This window comes from Globicephala melas, chromosome 11 (genome assembly GCF_963455315.2).
Source record: "Globicephala melas chromosome 11, mGloMel1.2, whole genome shotgun sequence".
NCBI classification, from domain to species: Eukaryota; Metazoa; Chordata; class Mammalia; order Artiodactyla; family Delphinidae; genus Globicephala; species Globicephala melas.
Window position 1 is genome coordinate 24,452,532 of NC_083324.2, and position 18,652 is coordinate 24,471,183.

The 18,652-nt window shown below is 40.6% G+C and overlaps 1 protein-coding gene across 20 annotated transcripts in view; it reads left to right on the forward strand.

The window, feature by feature from the left end:
- The window catches only part of MAGI1 (membrane associated guanylate kinase, WW and PDZ domain containing 1), a 622,562-nt gene that overhangs the window by 463,538 nt on the left and 140,372 nt on the right, over positions 1-18,652 (forward strand). The gene's annotated exons all lie outside the window — the stretch shown is intronic.

An 18,652-nucleotide genomic window follows, 5' to 3' on the forward strand; every position in this document is an offset into this window, starting at 1 on the left:
TTAATGTATTAGAAATCAGCGAGTCAAGCCACAGAAGTTTCCATTTTGAAAATGTTGTGTGGTATAATGCCATTTTTTAAAAGGTGAAAAATCAATTCTTTTGCTAGCTTACTTTTCTTTAAAAGAGCACTCATTATGTGTCAGACACTGGCAAAGTATTTTATGTACATTATCTCAGTGTAACCTAACAATATCTCTAGGAACTAGGCCCTATTATTAATCTCATTTACAGATGGGGAAGCTGAAGTTCAGAAATATCAATGAATTTTGCCTAGGGTCACCGTTAAGTGGCTTACCTGGGTTTAAATACGAATCTTTCCAGTGCCCAAGTTCTTAACTGTGTTAATTAATGTCTCCCAAGTAAGTGCTTAGGAACTTATTTTTTCCCTTATGGTTGATCCAGTCTCCAGTGAATTCTCTTTGGGTTATCCATTGCTATGTCACAAATCACTCCAAAACTTGGTGGCTTAAAAACAATAACAAGCATTTATTTTGTTTGTGAACCTGTAGTTAGACTTGAGCTCAGTGGGGTGTCTTGTGTCTGTTCCACTGAGAGAAGGCTGGGTGGTTCAAGTGAATTTAGAGGGCTTACTTCTTGTAGCTGCAGGGTTGTGTGGGCTATTGACCGGGAGCCCAGCTGGGACTGTTGCATGGGAACTTCAGCTCCTCCGTGTGGGTCTCTCCAGCTCCCTTCTAGCATGGCTGTTGTGTTCAAAGAGCCAATCAGCAGGTCTAAGAGACCACTTCAGAATTCTTCTGGTCAGCCTCGGGAATAACACAGCATCACTTCCTCCATATTTTGTTGGTCAGGCAAGTTGCTAAGCAGATCCAAAGTCAAAGGGAGGAGAATTGGACTCCATGTTTTAATGGGTGGGATTACTAGCTCTTTTCCCTTATCACAGTCGATAACTTCAATAACTATAGTATCCTCTTAACTATTGTTCCTCTTCCTATTCTTGTCCATCACAGAGTTTATTCTCAACCCAATAGACAGAGTGACCTATTTAAAATCACAGTCTGTGAAACCTCTTGACTCTAGTCTGGTAAAAACCCTCTAATTGCTTCCCTTCTTCTTTGGAGTAAGAACCAAAATCCTTGTGGTGACGTCCATCTCCCTGCATTATCAAATCTTCATTATCTCTCTGCTCTCATGTTTTTCTGTTTTTTCGTGTTTTTTGCGGTACGCGGGCCTCTCACTGCGGTGGCCTCTCCCGTCGCGGAGCACAGGCTCCAGACACGCAGGCTCAGAGGCCATGGCTCCGCGGCATGTGGGATCTTCCTGGACCGGGGCACGAACCCATGTCCCCTGCATCGGCAGGCGGACTCTCAACCGCTGCGCCACCAGGGAAGCCCTGCTCTCATGTTTGACTGTCTCTGTTCCATGTTCTCATCCAAACCCCAGGCATGTTCCTGCCTCAGGGCATTTGTATTTGGTGTTGCATGCTGTGTGCCTAGAATGCTTTTCCAGGTTTTCTGTATAACTCCCATCTTTCCTTCCTTTAGATCTCTGTGCACATTTTACCTTCTCAGTGAGACATCCCCTGACCAAGAGAACATTGTAATTCCATTTTCACATTCCGCAATTTCCTATCACTCTTATTCTACTTTTTCTCCCTTACACTGAGTGTTATATGACGTATTTATTAGCTTAGTTATTGTGTATCTCCACTCATTAGAATGTAAACTCGATGAGGACAGAGACTTTGGTTTATTTTGTTGCTGTATCCCAGTACCTTGCACAATATCTGGCACATAGTAGGTGTTAAGTAAATATTTGTCAAACGCACAAGGGAACTTGATTTCAACACAGATTTAAATTTTTCATGGCATTGATGTTTATGAAATATTTTAATTTATGAATATAACTTCATGTCTCATCATGCTGTAGGGTTAAACCTCATTTAACAGCAGCCATTTAGATTTCCAAGTCTTATCAAGGAGAACCACGATGAGATCGCTACTAACTCCCATCTCCTCCTACCTTGTCTTTTTGGCAGCATTCATGTCTTGTAAAGTTATCTGAGCTCCAATGTACCTTTCTTTCAATAAATAATTGTGCGACTACTGCATGCCCAGTCCATGCTAATCACTGAGGATATAGTGGGACAGGCATAACCCTAGTCCTTACAGTGTTAACATCACGGTGAAAGAGAAAGGTAATAAATAATTGTACAGATACACAAAGTCATTACAGATTCTGAAAAGCAGTATGAATGAAATATGCAGTGGTGTATGAGGGAGAATTAGAGAGGATTTGCTTTAGATAGAGTCAGGGAGGCTTTGGGTATAAGGGGGTCTTTAGGCTGAAACCTAGGTAATGGCTTCTGGTTAGTGTTTTTTTTTGTGGGGGTGGGGCTGCATTGGGCCTTCATTGCTGTGCGCAGGCTTTGTCTAGTTGCCTCGAGCAGGGACTGCTCTTTGTTGCAGTGTGTTGGCATCTCATTGTGGTGGCTTCTCTTGTTGCGGAGCACGGGCTCTAGGCGCATGGGCTTCAGGAGTTGTGAAACGCGTGCTCAGTAGTTGTGGCTCGCGGGCTGTAGAACGCAGGCTCGATAGTTGCGGTGCACAGGCTTAGTTGCTCCGCGGCATGTGGGATCTTCGCAGACCACGGCTCAAACCCTTGTCCCCTGCATTGGCAGGTGGATTCTTAACCACTGTGCCACCAGGGAAGCCCTTCTGGTTAATTTTAAGCTACTCACTAGAGGGATACGTTCATTCAGCTAATGTGTATTCAGCACCTACTGTGTACCAGATGCTTTTCCAGGTGCTAGGGATTCTGCTTTAACACAAAGAGAAGGCCCTCTGTTCTCATGGATTTTACATTCCACTGTGAGAAGATACTTTAAATGTTGTTTGTAATCTAAAATTAAAATATACTGTAATATGTTATAATATATTGGGCAGGGTTAAGTCAGGAAGACAGAAGCAATACTAGGTATTTCAGCAGAGGGAATCTATAGTAATATAGGGTGTGAAAAAGCAAAAGGGGAACTCTGTGTTACACAAAGAGAAGACGATAACATCATGAAGTAGCTCACACTCTTCAGGAGGGAGGGTCCAACTAAAAAGGATGGGATTGTTAGGGAAGGGTCCCCATGGCTGAAAGCTCAGACCTCTGAGGAGGCAGCACTGCCCCTCGGGTGCAGGTACCTCTCAGATGAGATGGGGCTGGTTCTAAGGAATCTGTGGCCTGGAACCAAGTGATACTACCAGGTGAAGAGCCTCTGCTGGGGATACACTGACAGGAACAGCAAACAAGTGGAAAGAAGCAAGTCCCTTCTCCATTCTTCTGGCCTCTCAGTCTCCCTCAATTGGTCTCTGTTGCACAAGAATCCTGGGAAAGACAGTTTGCAGACTCCTAGCCCAGCATCACAGAGCAGAGTATGGAGGGGTGGGTTTGGAGCTGAGAGACCGCTTTAATAACCAGCGCAGGCGGTGAGGTATGCTATGGAGAAAAATAAAGCAGCATGGGTAGTACAGGGTGGGGGGCAGGGATGGAGAAGGAGGTTGCAGTTTAAAATAAGGCAATTTAAATTAAGGAATTCCGTACGGAGGAGATGACTAGTCTGTTTCATCTGCCATAGCAAACCAGTGGCTTAAACAACAGAAATTTATTATTTTCTCACAATCTAGAGGGTGGAAATCCAAGTCAAGGTACCAGTGTGGTTGGGTTCTGGTCAGAGCCCTCTTCCTGGCTTACAGATGGCTGCTTTCTTGCTGTGTCCTCAATTACCAGATAGAGAGCATGAGTGTGAGCTTGCGTGAAAGCTCTCTCTGGTGTCTTTTCTTATATGGGCACTAATACCATGATGAGGGCCCCACCCTTATGACCTCATATAAACTCTCCCAGAGACCCTACCTTTAAATACCATCACGTTGGGGCTTGGGGTTTTAATATATGAATTTTGGGGGGACGTGAAACAGTCAGTAGCAGTGACATTTAAGCAAATACTTGAAGGAGGTTTGGGAGCAGCCTTGAGGTTATCTGGAGGAAGAGTGACCACCTGGAGCAAGAGCGTTTTAGGGGTGAGTTATATATAGCAAGTGCAAAGGCCCTGAGGCATGGAGTATTCGAGGAACAAGGAGACCAACAGGGCTGGCACAAAGGGAGACATGAAGCCATTTGGTATCAGACTTCAGAACTTAGGCTCCGACGTCAGAAAATCCTGAGTTTTAATCCCAGTTCAGCCCCCTCTTTAACTGTGTGACCATTGTAGGCAAGTAATATGTCCTTTTCAGTGCTCAGTTTCCCCATTTGAGAAGCAAGGATATTAATACTATACCCTGTGGTTATGATAAAGTTTCAGGGGAAAAAAATGTACTTTGCACAGTGGCTGACATATAGTAAGTGCTTAATAAGTACTTGGTTGTGGTGGTGATAATAGTAGACCTGTATTATAAATTTAACACCTATGGCTGCTGCTGCTGCGACTCCCTCTCCCCTTCCCCTTTCCCCCTCCCCTCCCTCCTCCCGCCTCCCTCCTCCCTCCTCCCACCTCCCTCCTCCCTCCTCCCTCCTCCCACCTCCCTCTTCCCTCCACCCCTCCCCTTTCCCCCTCCCCTCCCCTTTCCCCCTCCCCTCCCCCTTGCCTCCCCTCCATCCTCTTCCTCCTCCTCTTCCTCCTCTTTATTGTTACCACTATCACTGTTAAACCTGTTTCATGACCCAGAGCTTGAAGCCTGAGGCAAGAAATTGCTTTTGATAAATTTTGGAATGTTTATAATTCCAGTCCCTCGACTCCATGGAAAGATTTCTGAATTGTGCATCCGTCAGTACTACTTCCTCCAATAAACTTTGTGACGTGTCCTCACTGTCATATTTAGTGTTCGTGTAACTGAGGCATCATAGTGGCAGGCATGCTAATGCGGCTGTGGAAAATAGCAGTGCTTTCCCTTTGTCAGGGGTTGGCCCGCGGTTGTTGAGTGTTGATTGTAATGGAGCCTGCAGTGGCTAGGGACAATTCTGTTGGCTGCGAATTTACCTGAAGATGCCGGGACTTCATCCCTGGGCCTGGAGTGGCGACTGGGGACTTCAAACCTTTGACATATTGATGGTGCTCCTTTTTGCATGGTGGGGATGCTTGCTTTCTTTGTGCTCTTTTATGGGTTCTAAATTTTCTAGAGCATGTACTCTGTATATCTGAAGAGGGAAGAGAGTAATGTTTATTAATTTTTAATGTAGCCACTTCTCCCTCAAATTGGATTGGGTCCTATTTTGTGAATGTCATTTTCCATTAATTTGGTGTAAATGTCATTCATTGACATTAGTTGCTGTTCATTTAAAGGTTTAGAAAAGCACTCTTTCCTCTTAAATGTCTCATTTCCTGTTTTACATAGGTAAAACAAAAATTTTTTTGTACAGACTTTTGTAAACTCACTAACTTTAAAAATGAATAGCTTTAATCTTTTATTACTCTTATTACTCTATTATTCAGATGTAACGTGTATTACATGTTGAGAGCAGAAGAGGCTTTCTGGATTTCCCAGCTGGCTCAATCAAATACTTACACCTTTTTTTACTTTTGGTTTTGTTTTGAGAAGCTAGGCCTGTGGAAGCCCACGCAGTAGCTTTTGGGTTTATTTAAAACTTTGACTCTTTGCTCCCTCTGGGCAAAAATGTGGGTTTCCTAGGAGGTGAGAGTGTAACTGCTGGGTAAATAGGTTAAGAGGCAGGTGTCTGATGAAAACTCCTTGTAAGAGCTCTGGGATCATCTATCACATCCCCAGGTCTTCACCTGCTGACAGGAAGCTAATGGCATTGGTACCTGTGCTGCCAGATCAAGGAAATAAAGACTGCCTCTCCCTTCTCCCTGCCCTTGATCAGCAGGCGCTGTTGACAGGGATGATGAATTAGATGAAACTCGAGAGTGAGGATCAGTAAGCATTGTGTGATATGATGTTTAATTAATAGGTGTGAAATAAAACAAAAACAAATGAAAGCACTCGTTTTTTTCTAAGGATAGATTGTTCATATGTTAGAACTAAGATGTCATTACCTTTTAATGAATCGATTTTAGAATTTCTATCTTTAATAAAGAGTCATTGATTTGATCCTTGGCCCGATTTTATCTGGACTCATATTAGGTCCAGTTTGTGTAGATGACAATGGTGTAATTTTCATTCTTGGGTTAAGGAAAAGTCTGTGGACTAAAAATGATGTGGCCTGTTTGGAAGGCAGCGCTTTCACTCACCTGGCATCTATGAAATAAGGCTTGTTTGAAAAGGGACAATTTCTATTAGAAAGCATAGAATAATTTATAGTTTTTAAGTAGTAATTATTCTAAGTACCTTATAATAATAAACATTTCTACTTGATTTTACTTTTTCAAAACTGGCCACTCATTTTCTAGTAATACCTTTCAATACCTCATATAGTTTTCTGATGAAATAGTTCCTTTAAAAGTCAGTGTGGGTGATATCACATGAGCACAGACTTCTGTTCATCACTGTCTACATTTTTCCAAGCGAATGTTTAGAAGCATTAATAATTTGTGTTTGGGGCTTCCCTGGTGGCGCAGTGGTTGAGAGTCCGCCTGCCGATGCAGGGGACACGGGTTCGTGCCCCGGTCTGGGAGGATCCCACATGCCGCGGAGACGGCTGGGCCCGTGAGCCATGGCTGCTGAGTCTGCATGTATGGAGCCTGTGCTCCGCAACGGGAGAGGCCACAACAGTGAGAGGCCTGCGTACCGCAAAAAATAATAATAATAATTTGTGTTTAATTTCACCTCTAAAATCTACTTCATTTGGCTTACCAGGCAGAGTGAAAAATAATCATTTATATGACTCATCCATCTCGGAAGTGTAGTCTATGACATAAAACAACCCAGAGTTGTGACAAGGGAAGTACTACATAATGTGAGACTGTAATTGCTCACTGAGAAATGAACTAAGCAAAAGAAGGGCAATAACAGTTCATCAGCTGAGTCTGCCTCATTTTGTAGTTGCTCCCAGTCCGTATTTTTTTGGAATGTGACTTATAGTTAGAGAGGTAATTGGCAAGCATTAGATAAGGTAATGGATGGTCCCAGGACAGGGAAGTCAAGGCGGTAAGTCAGTTTTCTGGGAATCTGCCTGTGTCATCATTTATGGGGGGAAAACATAAGTGGCTTATGAACAATAGCAGAGTCCCAGGAGTGAATTCAGCTACCTGGGAATCCATCCTTAAGTGATGTCGACATGCTGCGTTCCTCAGACTTGGCTCATAAGACACTTTTCGAATGTTAGAGTTTGGGGTTTTGTTTTTTTTTTAAATTTTATTTTATTTATTTTTTTATACAGTAGGTTCTTATTAGTTATCCATTTTATACATATTAGTGTATATATGTCAATCCCAATCAGAGTTTTGGGTGCCAGTAGAGGCTTTTCAAAGTGAATGGTGGTATTTAGGAAAATTAAAAAGGCAGAGGGGAAGTACATGTTAAAAAAACAGAAATACTTAGTTTTTATGCTTTTGCTCAGTTTCAACACTGTTCTGAAACATAATCCTAGAAATTTTACTGTTCACACTACGTTTTCCTTTATACTGTAAAGACCATACTCTTGTGTGTTTCAGTAAGGAAATACATAAGTAGTACCGTATATCTTTGGTATATGCTTAATGTTGTACCCAGCTCCTCTTTATTCTCTTAGCATCTCATATCCTCCGTCACACACTGTTTCCTTTTGTTTACTTTGACATGGCAGTGTATATACTTGATGAGAGCCAAAGTAAAATTTACATGGTGATGACTATTAGTCTGTATACTTGAGAAGGCTTTAAGAACTGTCATGACTAGGTCAGCTGAGAACCAGTGTATTTATTAAAATCAATACAAACTCCTTTTTTCTTATATCCATCTTGACTTGCTCTTATAACTGCTCGCTCTTGGTACTAGATATAAATTGATTTCTCTCTTTATATCCAGGTGTATAGTATTTCTTCAATAAGTAAATATTACATCCTTTCGATGAGAAGGAGTTAATCATATGGATCACGATTACATGAAATTAGGGGACTTGAGGGCCTCAAATTCAGACACTGTATTCCAGTAAATAGGCATCTCTCTATCCTTACAGATGCCAGTGCTTAATGACAAATGATTAGCTAAATTATGGTATTCACAGAACGAGTTGACTTTATGGTTTCTTAGCAAAAGATAATCCAAAGAGTTGTGGTTGGAAGTTGTGTGTGTTCGTGTGAGAGGCTTTGAAAAATGATAATTAAGGATAGAAAATTATGTGAACTGTGAAAATTTTGTGGGGAAAAAATGCCCCTCCTGGGAGAATTAAATTAGGCATTATGTACAGAAAACCTGTGTTCCGAGGTAGCAGTATAATGAAGGGTCAATAGTCACGTTCTTTACTTTTAAAGCAAAATGGTTGGAAAGAAAAAGGAGGGAGTTGTGGTGGTGATGGTGATGATGCTTTTGTTGTTATGGCCAATGTTTACAGAATGCAGATTATAACCAGGCCTAGCAGGTTATATGTATTGTCTTACATAATCCTTACACAACCTTATGAGGCAGGTATTATTATTTCCCCATTTTAGAGATGAGGAAACCACAGCCCAAAATGTTTAACTTGGCTGTGGTTACACAGTTTGTCAATATCAGAGCTGGAATTTGAACTCACCAAGTGTGATTTTAGATTTCATAACAGTTTCTCTATTTGGCCTTCCCGGGAAAACTCCACACCCCTGCAGTTTTTAGGAAAATAATATAACATGGTCTGTAATTTCTGATCTCATGCTTGCACTTGGTTCGTATATTGGAAGGACTAATGAAAGCAGGTTGCTCTTGAAGAACAAATTACGCCACGTGCATATTATTCACAGAAATGTAACAGCTCCTCTACTGAATTGTAATATCCTTGAAGACAGAGACTACTTTCTGTTGTAGTGCAATATTGTTTTTAACAGCTTTATTGATAGACATTGTACACTCCATAAAATTCAGCATTTTTATTATATTCCTAGAACTGGGCAACGATTCCAGCTATCTAATTTTGGGACATTCTTTTTACCCCCAAAAGGAACCATCTACTCATTGGCAGTCACTCTTGATTGTTCTTTTTGAAACTGAAGAAAGAAAGCTGCCGAAGATTAGAAGCATTTAGCATTGGGCTTACAAAATCACCTAATTTGTGGAAACTTGATATTTTTCATTAATTATAACTTTTCACCAAAATAATCATTTTCTTTCACATGCTTTTGAAATTACCTGGTTGAAATCGTTCATTCCATTATATACAAACAATTGCTGTCATTAATTCAGAGAAAGTAAAAAGTATAACCTGTCATAATAAAGTCTATCTGATCTAATCCCTTTTTATGATAGACAGTCTTTAGGACTAGACTATGGCATTACTGATTTTCAGAATTCCTTTCTGAACAAAAATGCCTCAAGATAATCCTCCAAAGTTGATTTTTGATAAGGATGTATCCAGTGTTGGAGATCTTATTCTTTATTGCCTGAGTGCTGAATGTTTGCAATGACTCAATGACAGCTTGAGAATTTTCCCTTTCCTGTTTTTAATGAATGCAGCATTTCCGCGAATATGTATGTGCCAAGGTTCCCTCCCCCGCATCAAAGAGGAAGAATGGTTAATATGCATGTTCAAGTCATTACTTGACTTTCCTATTCCGAGGATTCTGGCCTGAATTACCTCATTATTCTGATTAAGAGGTAGTAGTAAGAAATAGTTCCTGGGAGCTCAGGTTTTGGATTAAGGAAGTCATGGGGGGAGGGGTCAGGCATTCTCCCCCAGCCTTAACTCCATCAGCACAAACTTTCTTTGATGAGGACAGGCGGTGAAGAGCTGTGAAGACTCAGCTATCCCTCTACCCCCCCGCTAGTTTGTTTCTATACCCAATGTCTTCTTTGTATACAGGGGTTTTGGCTGCTCTGTGGCAGTAGAATCTTGGGTTCAAATCCTGGCTCTGCCATTTACTAGCTGTGTAATTTTTGGGAAGTCACCTAATCTCTCTGTGCACTTTTTCTCATCTGTGAAGTGGGGATAATAATAATAACTATAGGGTTGTTTTTGTCTGTTTGGTGGATTTGAAAGGACACAAGTGGGGGACTTGTTTTCTTTTTCTTTTTTTAATAACCATTTTTAAAAATTGAGGTACAGTGTAGTTGACTTACAATGTTGTGTTAGTTTCAGGTGTACAGCAAAGTGATTCAGTATTGTATATATATTCTTTTTCATATTCTTTTTCATTATAGGTTATTACAGAATACTGAATATAGTTCCCTGTGCTATACAGTAGGTCCTTGTTTATCTGTTTTATATACAGTAGTGTGTATATGTTAATCCCAAACTCCTAATTTATCCCCGCCCCCCACCGACTCCCCACCATCCCCATTGGTAACCATAAGTTTCTATGTCTGTGACTCTATTTCTGTTTTGAAATAAGTTCATTTGTATAATTTTTTTAGATTCCACATATAAGAGATATAATATGATATTTGTCTTTCTCTGTCTGACTTACTTCACTTAATATAATCTGTAGGTCTATCCATGTTGCTGCAAATGGCATTATTTCATTCTTTTTTATGGCTGAGTAGTATTTCGTGTGTATATGTACCACATCTTCTTAATCCATTCATCTGCATGTGGACTTATTTTAAACGTAAACACTTTCTCTTAGGAGAAGAGGTCAGTTGGTCTTTTGTCCTCTGTTCTCTGGGCATACCTCGTGTTCACTGGTGGGATCAGCAGGTGATACAAAGCCTTCAGTAAAAGCGAGTGCTTTTTATTCAGGAAGATCTAATCCAATACTAAGCAGATGCTCTTCTTTGTAATTTAAAAAAAAAATCCTTGTAATTGTGTTAAGGAGAAAGTCTCAATTTGGTGCTAATAGGTCTCTAACAACTTTCTAATGTTCGTTAATCTCCCTTTGTAATGAGAGAATGCGGGCCTTAGGCTCAGAGCCTCAGGCTCTAGGTAAGATGAAATGATTTTACTTTGGTTGTGTTTATTTTTAGTTATTGTTTATGGCAGGCTGAAACTGATTGTTCACTGGAGGTAATGTTAAATGTTTCCTTTTCTAAAGTTTTATAAGCAGTAAAATTCACTCTTTGTGGTGTACACTTCTGTAGGTTTTGAGAAATGCATCGTCCTTCACCCTCCACCACAATCAGGATACAGAAGAGTTCGGCCTCCTCATCCCCTCCCCCCTCCCCCCATTCCCTTCTACTGTCCCCTTCGTAGTCAGCCCTAACCACACACCTGGCAACAACTGGTTTATTCTCCATCCCTATTGTAGTACTGCCTTTTCTAGAATATCACTGAAATGGAATTATACAGAACGTTGCCTTGTGAGTCTGGCTTTTCTTAGACTTACGCAGTCTATTTGAGATTAATCCATGTTGTTGTGTACATCTGTACTTTAGCCAAGTTCATTGTCGGGATTTACCACAGTGTACCCATTCACCAGTTGAAGGACGTTCAGGTTGTTTTTCTCTTTTGGGTTGATTATGCATAGAGCTGCTATAAACATTTGTATATAGGTTTTCATGTGAATGTAGGTTTTCATTTCTCTAGGATAAATATTTAGAAGTGTGATTTTGGGGTCATATGGTAGATTTATGTTTAACTTTTTAGCAAACTGCCAGAGTCTTTTCCCAGTAGCTGTACCATTTTGCATCCTTGGCAACAACGTTTGAGAGTTCCAGTTGCTCCATGTTTTTGCCAGCATCTGGTATCGTAAGATTTTTTTTTAATCCATTGTAATAGGTATGTAGCAGTTAAGCATTTCCTTTTTACATGAATATATTTAAGTTTTTTAAACAGCTTTGACTTGAAGTGAAAATACTGAGTCAGTAGTACTGCTGGTACTGAGATAGGGCAAAAATTGTGTGAGTGGTAGGTAACTGAGTGAATTTGGGGAAACAACATGTTCTTCTCTGCTTCATCTCCATCAACTAAAGAATGAATAGTATGAGGCTATCCAGGATATTTAACCAGTTTCAAGCAATGTAAATACTTGTTTTATTATAGAAAATCATGCACTTTCTTTAACATGGAAGCGGTTGGGATGACTATAATTTTTGGAAGTCTTATTGTTAGATTTGGATAAGCAAGACCCAGATGAATTGAACATCAGGTGATATCCTTGAGTATTAACAGTTTAATCTTAGTAGAGTAATAATCACTGTATTAGCAACCTGGCCTTGAAGCAAGTTGGATAGGTGCTGAGTGATGCCTTGCCTAGAAACCTGATGGTATTGGGAACACATAGCAGTAGGAAATAGCACGTTAGTGTCTCATTTCTAGGATTTATTTGCTGCCTTAACTGGATATTTCAAGAGAATTTCTAGAATAAGAAGAGAGAGCAAATGAGCTCCGAATCTGGTTTCATTTCTGTAGCCATAGTTTGTGGAGTTTGGTGACAAGGAAGGTCGTTTTCTGATTTCCTCAGCAAGGATCACTCATGCCAGGTACACTGAAAGTTTATGAACCATAGAATGTGCCCAAGAAGCAAGCAGCCACTCAAGCTTTCAGGGCAGACGTTTGGGGGCATTGCTAACTCATACTGAGACAGTCAGCAGGGAATAGCTCAAATTAGCTTGTTAAGTTGTGATCTGGTGGCAGAAAAGCCTGATAGTATTCACTGCTCTGGTGCAAATCTTGTTAAATTTTAACACTTCAAAAGGACTCTGTTTAAGTGATGAACAGTTTGAGGTTTAAAAACCAAAATCAGGCAGAAAAATAGTGCCACCTTCTCAACTTTATTTATCCTATTCATAGCTAAAGGCAAGTGTTGGAGACATTGATGCTGGCTTTCTATGAGGTGGGAAACCTTGGGAAATATTGTGTGTTTGATTCACTTGGAGGCTCTATTCTTTGGCGCATTTTTGCAAGGACTAAGCTAATATTGAAGTTGTTTGAGTAGGAAGCCCAAGGATCAGGTAAAGATTGCTTAAATAATTATTTTATTTGATTTATAAAGTGCCAAAACAACTACGTGAGCAGTGGTACAATTCAGAGACATTTAAAGAAACAGTCCTTTTTTCTCTTCCCATTTCTGAACCCACCCTCCTGAGGTTGCCACTGTTAAGCGTTTGTTCCCTCCATTTAACTATTTTTTAACTCATAAAACATGCAACACCCATAGGGTTTTCTTTCCTCTTTTTCAGTAAATTGCAGTGTTTTTTGGGTTTTTTTTTTTTGCACTTTATATCACTCCACTGTACATTGTAGATATTCTTTCTGGTAACTGCATGTACATCTAACAAGTATTCTTTATATAGCAAAAATATGTATGTATATATATTTCCTAAGGATGACTCTACCATATTTCATTCAGTCATTCCCATATTCATAGGCACTCAGTTTTATTTGTTTGTTTATTTTGGGGGACTGTATTGGTTTTGGTCTGGTTTTTGGTTTTTGTTTTGGCTATAAACGATGATGCCACAATTTATCTAAGGAGAATTTTTTTTTTCTAAGAGACCATAGCCAACAGGAACCAAACGGAATTTTTAGTACAAAACATACAGTTTGAGTAGATCATTTTTCAAAGCATATAAGAGTTTTTAAAAGGATGGGTTTCCTGTATGAGTACAAGATTCTGCAGTTTGATATGTTTCTTGTTTTTATTTTGAGAGCTGGAAGTGCTTTGGGGGCATGCTAGTGAACATTGTACTGGAAATGCCCTCCTAGTTTAGAATTGCACTGGCCAGTCCAGTTGCCACTAGCCACATGTGGCTATTTAAATCTAAAGTAATTAAAATTAGATAAAATTTCAGTTCATTTCCTCTGTCATGTTAGCCACGTATCAATAACCACATGTGTACAGATATTGAACTATAACGTTGTACACCTGAAATGTATATAATCAAAATAATAATAACCAGATGTGGCTAGTGGCTGCCATGTTAGACTGACATCTGTGGATCATTTCCATTATGGCAGCAAGTTCTGTTGGCCAACAGTGGTTTCCAATGAGGGATAGTAAAGTCACATTGCCTACTTTCAAATCATACTGCCCAGCTCACTTGTTATGTGACCTTGGGAAAGTTACTTTACTTCTCTGGGTATCAGCTTCCTCATCAAAAAATGAGTATAATAACAATCCTGTGTTTCCTAGGAAGATTGGATACGGCAGTGTTGATTAAGCGCTTCACACCTTGCCTAAGACATAAGCATCCAGTAAATGGAGGCGATTATTTTTTTCCTGGTGTTTGATAATTTCTCTCTCTCTCTCTCTCTCTTTTTCTTTCTTTCTTTCTTTTTTTCCCCGCTTTTGGAAGGCGAGGAACTGGGCACTGTGTTTGTTTGTTCAAACATAAAAAGTGCAAGATATTGTTGGCCTGATTTCTAGCTAGCCCAGCAAAAAGCAGTGTTGGTAGGCTATAGCAGACTCTGTTTGTCGGCCTGGTGATTTTTTTTTTTTTTTAATATGCTGTCCCCGAAAAACATGATAGAATTTGTTTTACTTCTCTTCTGCCAGGAAGTAACCCTTCTGGCTTTGTTAGAAGCGTGGTTTGTAATCATTGTACCCACCCCAGATGGCTCCTGAAAAACCTTTGAAATGCCATCTGCCAGGCGTGTGTCCAGCAGGCAGCTTGTCATTCTGCTGGAAGAAAAGAGGGGGCGGGGTCCCCTCCCAGGCCCTTTCTCCCTAGCGTCACTGAATGGATCCTGGTCATGTGGGCCCAGACCCAGGGCAGGTTGCTCAGAGGATAACTGGGTGTAAACCTCCTCATGGCCTGCAGAGTGGAAAGGTTTTGTCTGGGTAATAAACCCTGACGGTTTTGTGGGTGGAGATATACCTGCCCCCACTCCCTTCCCCTGCTGCTCAAAGGTCCTTCTAAGCATATTTATTTCCAGGGGAAGATGACGTCTGCTCGTTTTCAGTTTTCCTTTAAAATGTTCCATTTTTCAAGTTCTTGATTGTTTTCAATCCTTTCAGGAAATTAAGACCCAGAGGTTATTGTTGTCTTTACAGTTACACTGAGAAATTGGTTCAGAAAACGTGGGAAGAAATGACAAAGATTAAAGATGGTTATAGGAGGAAAAAAACCCCCAATACTGTGTGGTGTAGAAGACTTTAAAAACCCAACAAATCTTCTGTTTGGTCTTATTTATCCTCATTTTGGGGGGGTGGATTAAGTTAATAGAATTTTGGTATGGAGGCCAAATATGAGAGTTGCCATATAAAACATATTTAGGACAGATTCTTTCACAGCAAGTTTCAAAGAGATTCTGTTCTTGCCCTGCGCTGGAATTTCCCAATATGATGTAGACTGTTTGTGTTTTCCGAGTAGCCGGCTGAACAGCTTTTGCACTTGGCTCTGAGACATCACACCCTCCTCCTCTGCTCCCGCCTTGCTGACTATTGTCTTAGTCTCCTCTGAGGATCTTCCTCTTCTTCTCAGTTTCTAAAAACTATAAGGTTTTTGTGTTTAAGTCAAACTTCTTGGCTGCTTTTGCTATACTCTCTCTCCCCCTCGATTATCTATTTCTGTGTCTTGCCTTCAAATGCCAGTGGTTTACTGATGACTCCCAAGTTCAGGGCCCAACCACCACTCTGATCTTCAGATTTACATAGTCACCTGTTCACGGCTCTCTACATCCAGCTGTCTGATAGGCATTTCATACTTTTTACGTGTTCAGAAGTGAACTCTTAAATTTTTTCCCCTAAAAACCATTTCCCCCATCTTCTTGATCTCTGTAAATGGCAGAACCCATTTGCCCAGGTCAGAGAATAAGACGGCAGTCCTTATTCTTTTGTTTTTCTTGTACACTCCATCTACTCCATCAGCAAGTTCCGTCTTTAAAATACAGACCTAGCATGGCCTGATGAGTTGATGTACTTTTAATACATCTGTCCTGCAGGCTATGTCTTATAGCTGTTTAAAATGTTTACAGTTCATAATAGAAATCTCACTGCTTCTTGTCACCTTTGTCTACTGTTCTTGTCTGTGCCCTGATTTTTTTTTCTCACCTGGACACTGTAGTAACCAACTAACTTGTCTTCTTGCTCCTATTTTTGCCCACCTCACCCTCCTACTCTGCCTGTTTCCTGCCCTTAGCTCAGTGATCTTTTAAAAATAAATCATGGTACTATCCTGCTCAAAACCCTCTAGTGGCTTCCCATCATCCTTAGAATAAAATATGAAATGTTTGCTGTGGCCTGCCTCATCTGGCCACTTGCTTTCATTTCTAACCTCTTTTCCATTGCTCTGCTACGGTTAACTCTGGACTTTTTGCCCTTCCCCCAGCATGCTAAATCTATTCCTACTTCTGAGCCTTTGGCCTTTGCCCAGGCTGGGACGCTTTTCCCATCACCTGTGTGCTGCTCTCGGTTTCCATGGCACCTCCTTAGCCAGGCTTTTCCTGATTACCTGTCTAAAGTAGCTTTCCTACTCCTCACCTTGCTTCCTCCCTCTAAGAGATTTTCAGATACTTGAAATTATATGGTATATCCATATACATATTTATAATCTGTCTTTCATAATAAAATGTAAATTCCGTTAGGGTAGGGGCTTTGGCTTCTTCTCCAGTGCCTGAACTGCTGCCCAGCAGGTATTGGGGCCTTAGTGAATAATTCTTGAAAAAATGAAACATGTAATCATATATGTAATGTATTAATATATATAATTATACGTATATATAAAATTTGAACTCTAATAGTCTACCCACTCATTTCATTCTAATAGTAACATAAAGTATATATCTGGCAGCAATTATTGAGCTTAGCCTTCTAAAAGTCTTATCCCACTCAATACACACAACAGACCTATAGTGTAGGTAGTATTATTACCCTTATTTCACAGGTGAGGAAACTGAGAAATAGAAGAAGCTCAGGAACATGCCCAAGACCACAACCTGGTGAGCCAGACAGACTATGAGTTCATCATTCCCATTCTATATACCTGCTCTACAACAGTATATGGTACTGTTTATGCTTCTGGAATACCCACCGTGTGCTTGATACCATAGATATAAATATTGTGAAGCACTTCAATGGCCTTGTCATCATCTGTCAGGGGAGCCAGAAATGGGAACAAATTAGGATACACTACAAGAGTAGACTGCTGGACACTATACAAGCAGGCTTCTTTACCAGAAAGTCCCAGCGTGCTGGGCATAAGCTAACGTTTGTAATATAATTGTTCTATGGACAGTTTGCAGCTGTTTATAACACTCAAATTTCAGATAATAGAAAAACGGGGCTTGTTTAAAAATGCGTTTAGCCTGAATGAAATATGCAACAACTGTTGAGTTTTTTGATTTGAGAGAATTCTGGGTATCCACTGTAAGTGCATGGAAATTCACATGATCAGAGACTGCTCTGCCATGAGCACTGGAGCTAACATACAGTTGCTTGTTTCATTATTTTAGGGAGAATTAGGACTAGGGAAAAATCCCTGCTTATTATATTAAAAAAACATTGACCTGAAAGTGCCATAGGTAATGGTGCCTTGCAAAATGAACCCATGTTGATCATATCCCCTAACTTGAATGTAGGAGCAGAAGTCATGAGTTTTGCTGTTTTTTGGTCTCTCCTAATGTTGAACACAGGTTCCTAGTATACACTATGTAATTGCTTCTTGGTTTATTTTCTTTCTTTGTTTTGTGTGTAAACCATATTCCTTCCACACTTTGGGGGGAGGTTGGGCTAAATTGATAGGTGTCCCGCCCAGCACCTGAGCTGGGTGACTTAAATATTCTAGAGGCTCTGTGTTATTTCATAAGAAGAATCATTATATTTATTAGTCTTTGAGAGAATGACGAGATTAATTCGGGGGGCAATTTTCTAGCAAATGCAGTGTCCTTTTTCTCCCATCAGAAGTTATGGGTGGCCTCTTTTTGCCAAACATATTAATTACATGGAGAGCAGCAACATTTTAATCCCTGGGAGGTATCCAGCCACAGATCTTGGGCAATTGAATTTCTCTAGTGATGTGTTTATGCAGTGGGTGTCATTTTCTTCAAAGGGCTTATTACATTGGAAGTTGCCAGATGTGTTGAGGAACACAAGAATTTTGAGGCCTATGATAAAAATATAAACCCCTTAGGCTCTGAGCTTAAGGTGGATATCTTTTTTTTTTTTTAAACGTGCTAATCTTTTTTTTTTAAGATGTTGGGGGCAGGAATTTATTAATTTACTTATTTATTTTGGTTGTGTTGGGTCTTCATTTCTGTGCGAGGGCTTTCTCTAGTTGTGGCAAGCGGGGACCACTCTTCATCGCGGTGCGCGGGCCTCTCACTATCGCGGCCTCTCTTGTTGCGGAGCACAGGCTCCAGACGCGCAGGCTCAGTAGCTGTGGCTCATGGGCCCAGTTGTTCCGGGGCACGTGGGATCTTCCCAGACCAGGGCTCGAACCTGCGTCCCCTGCATTAGCAGGCAGATTCTCAACCACTGCGCCACCTGGGAAGCCCAAGGTGGATATCTGTTTTAGAACTTACTGGATCCCTAAAAGCTGCTGACTGTGAATGTCATCTGTATAAAATTCAGTTCACCCTTTTCATTCAGTGCATGTTTCAAGTGATAAAAATCTCCCCGGGTTGCCTAGCTCTGCTTGGTTTTCTCTTTCTTGCATTTGAGGGGCCCAGGCTTCAGAGGATGGAAGTGAGGATACTTTTCTGCTAGAAAGAAGTTGTCTTTGCCAGGTCCCTGTCTCAGTAGGCGGGTCTGTCAGTTTAGGTACTCCAGCT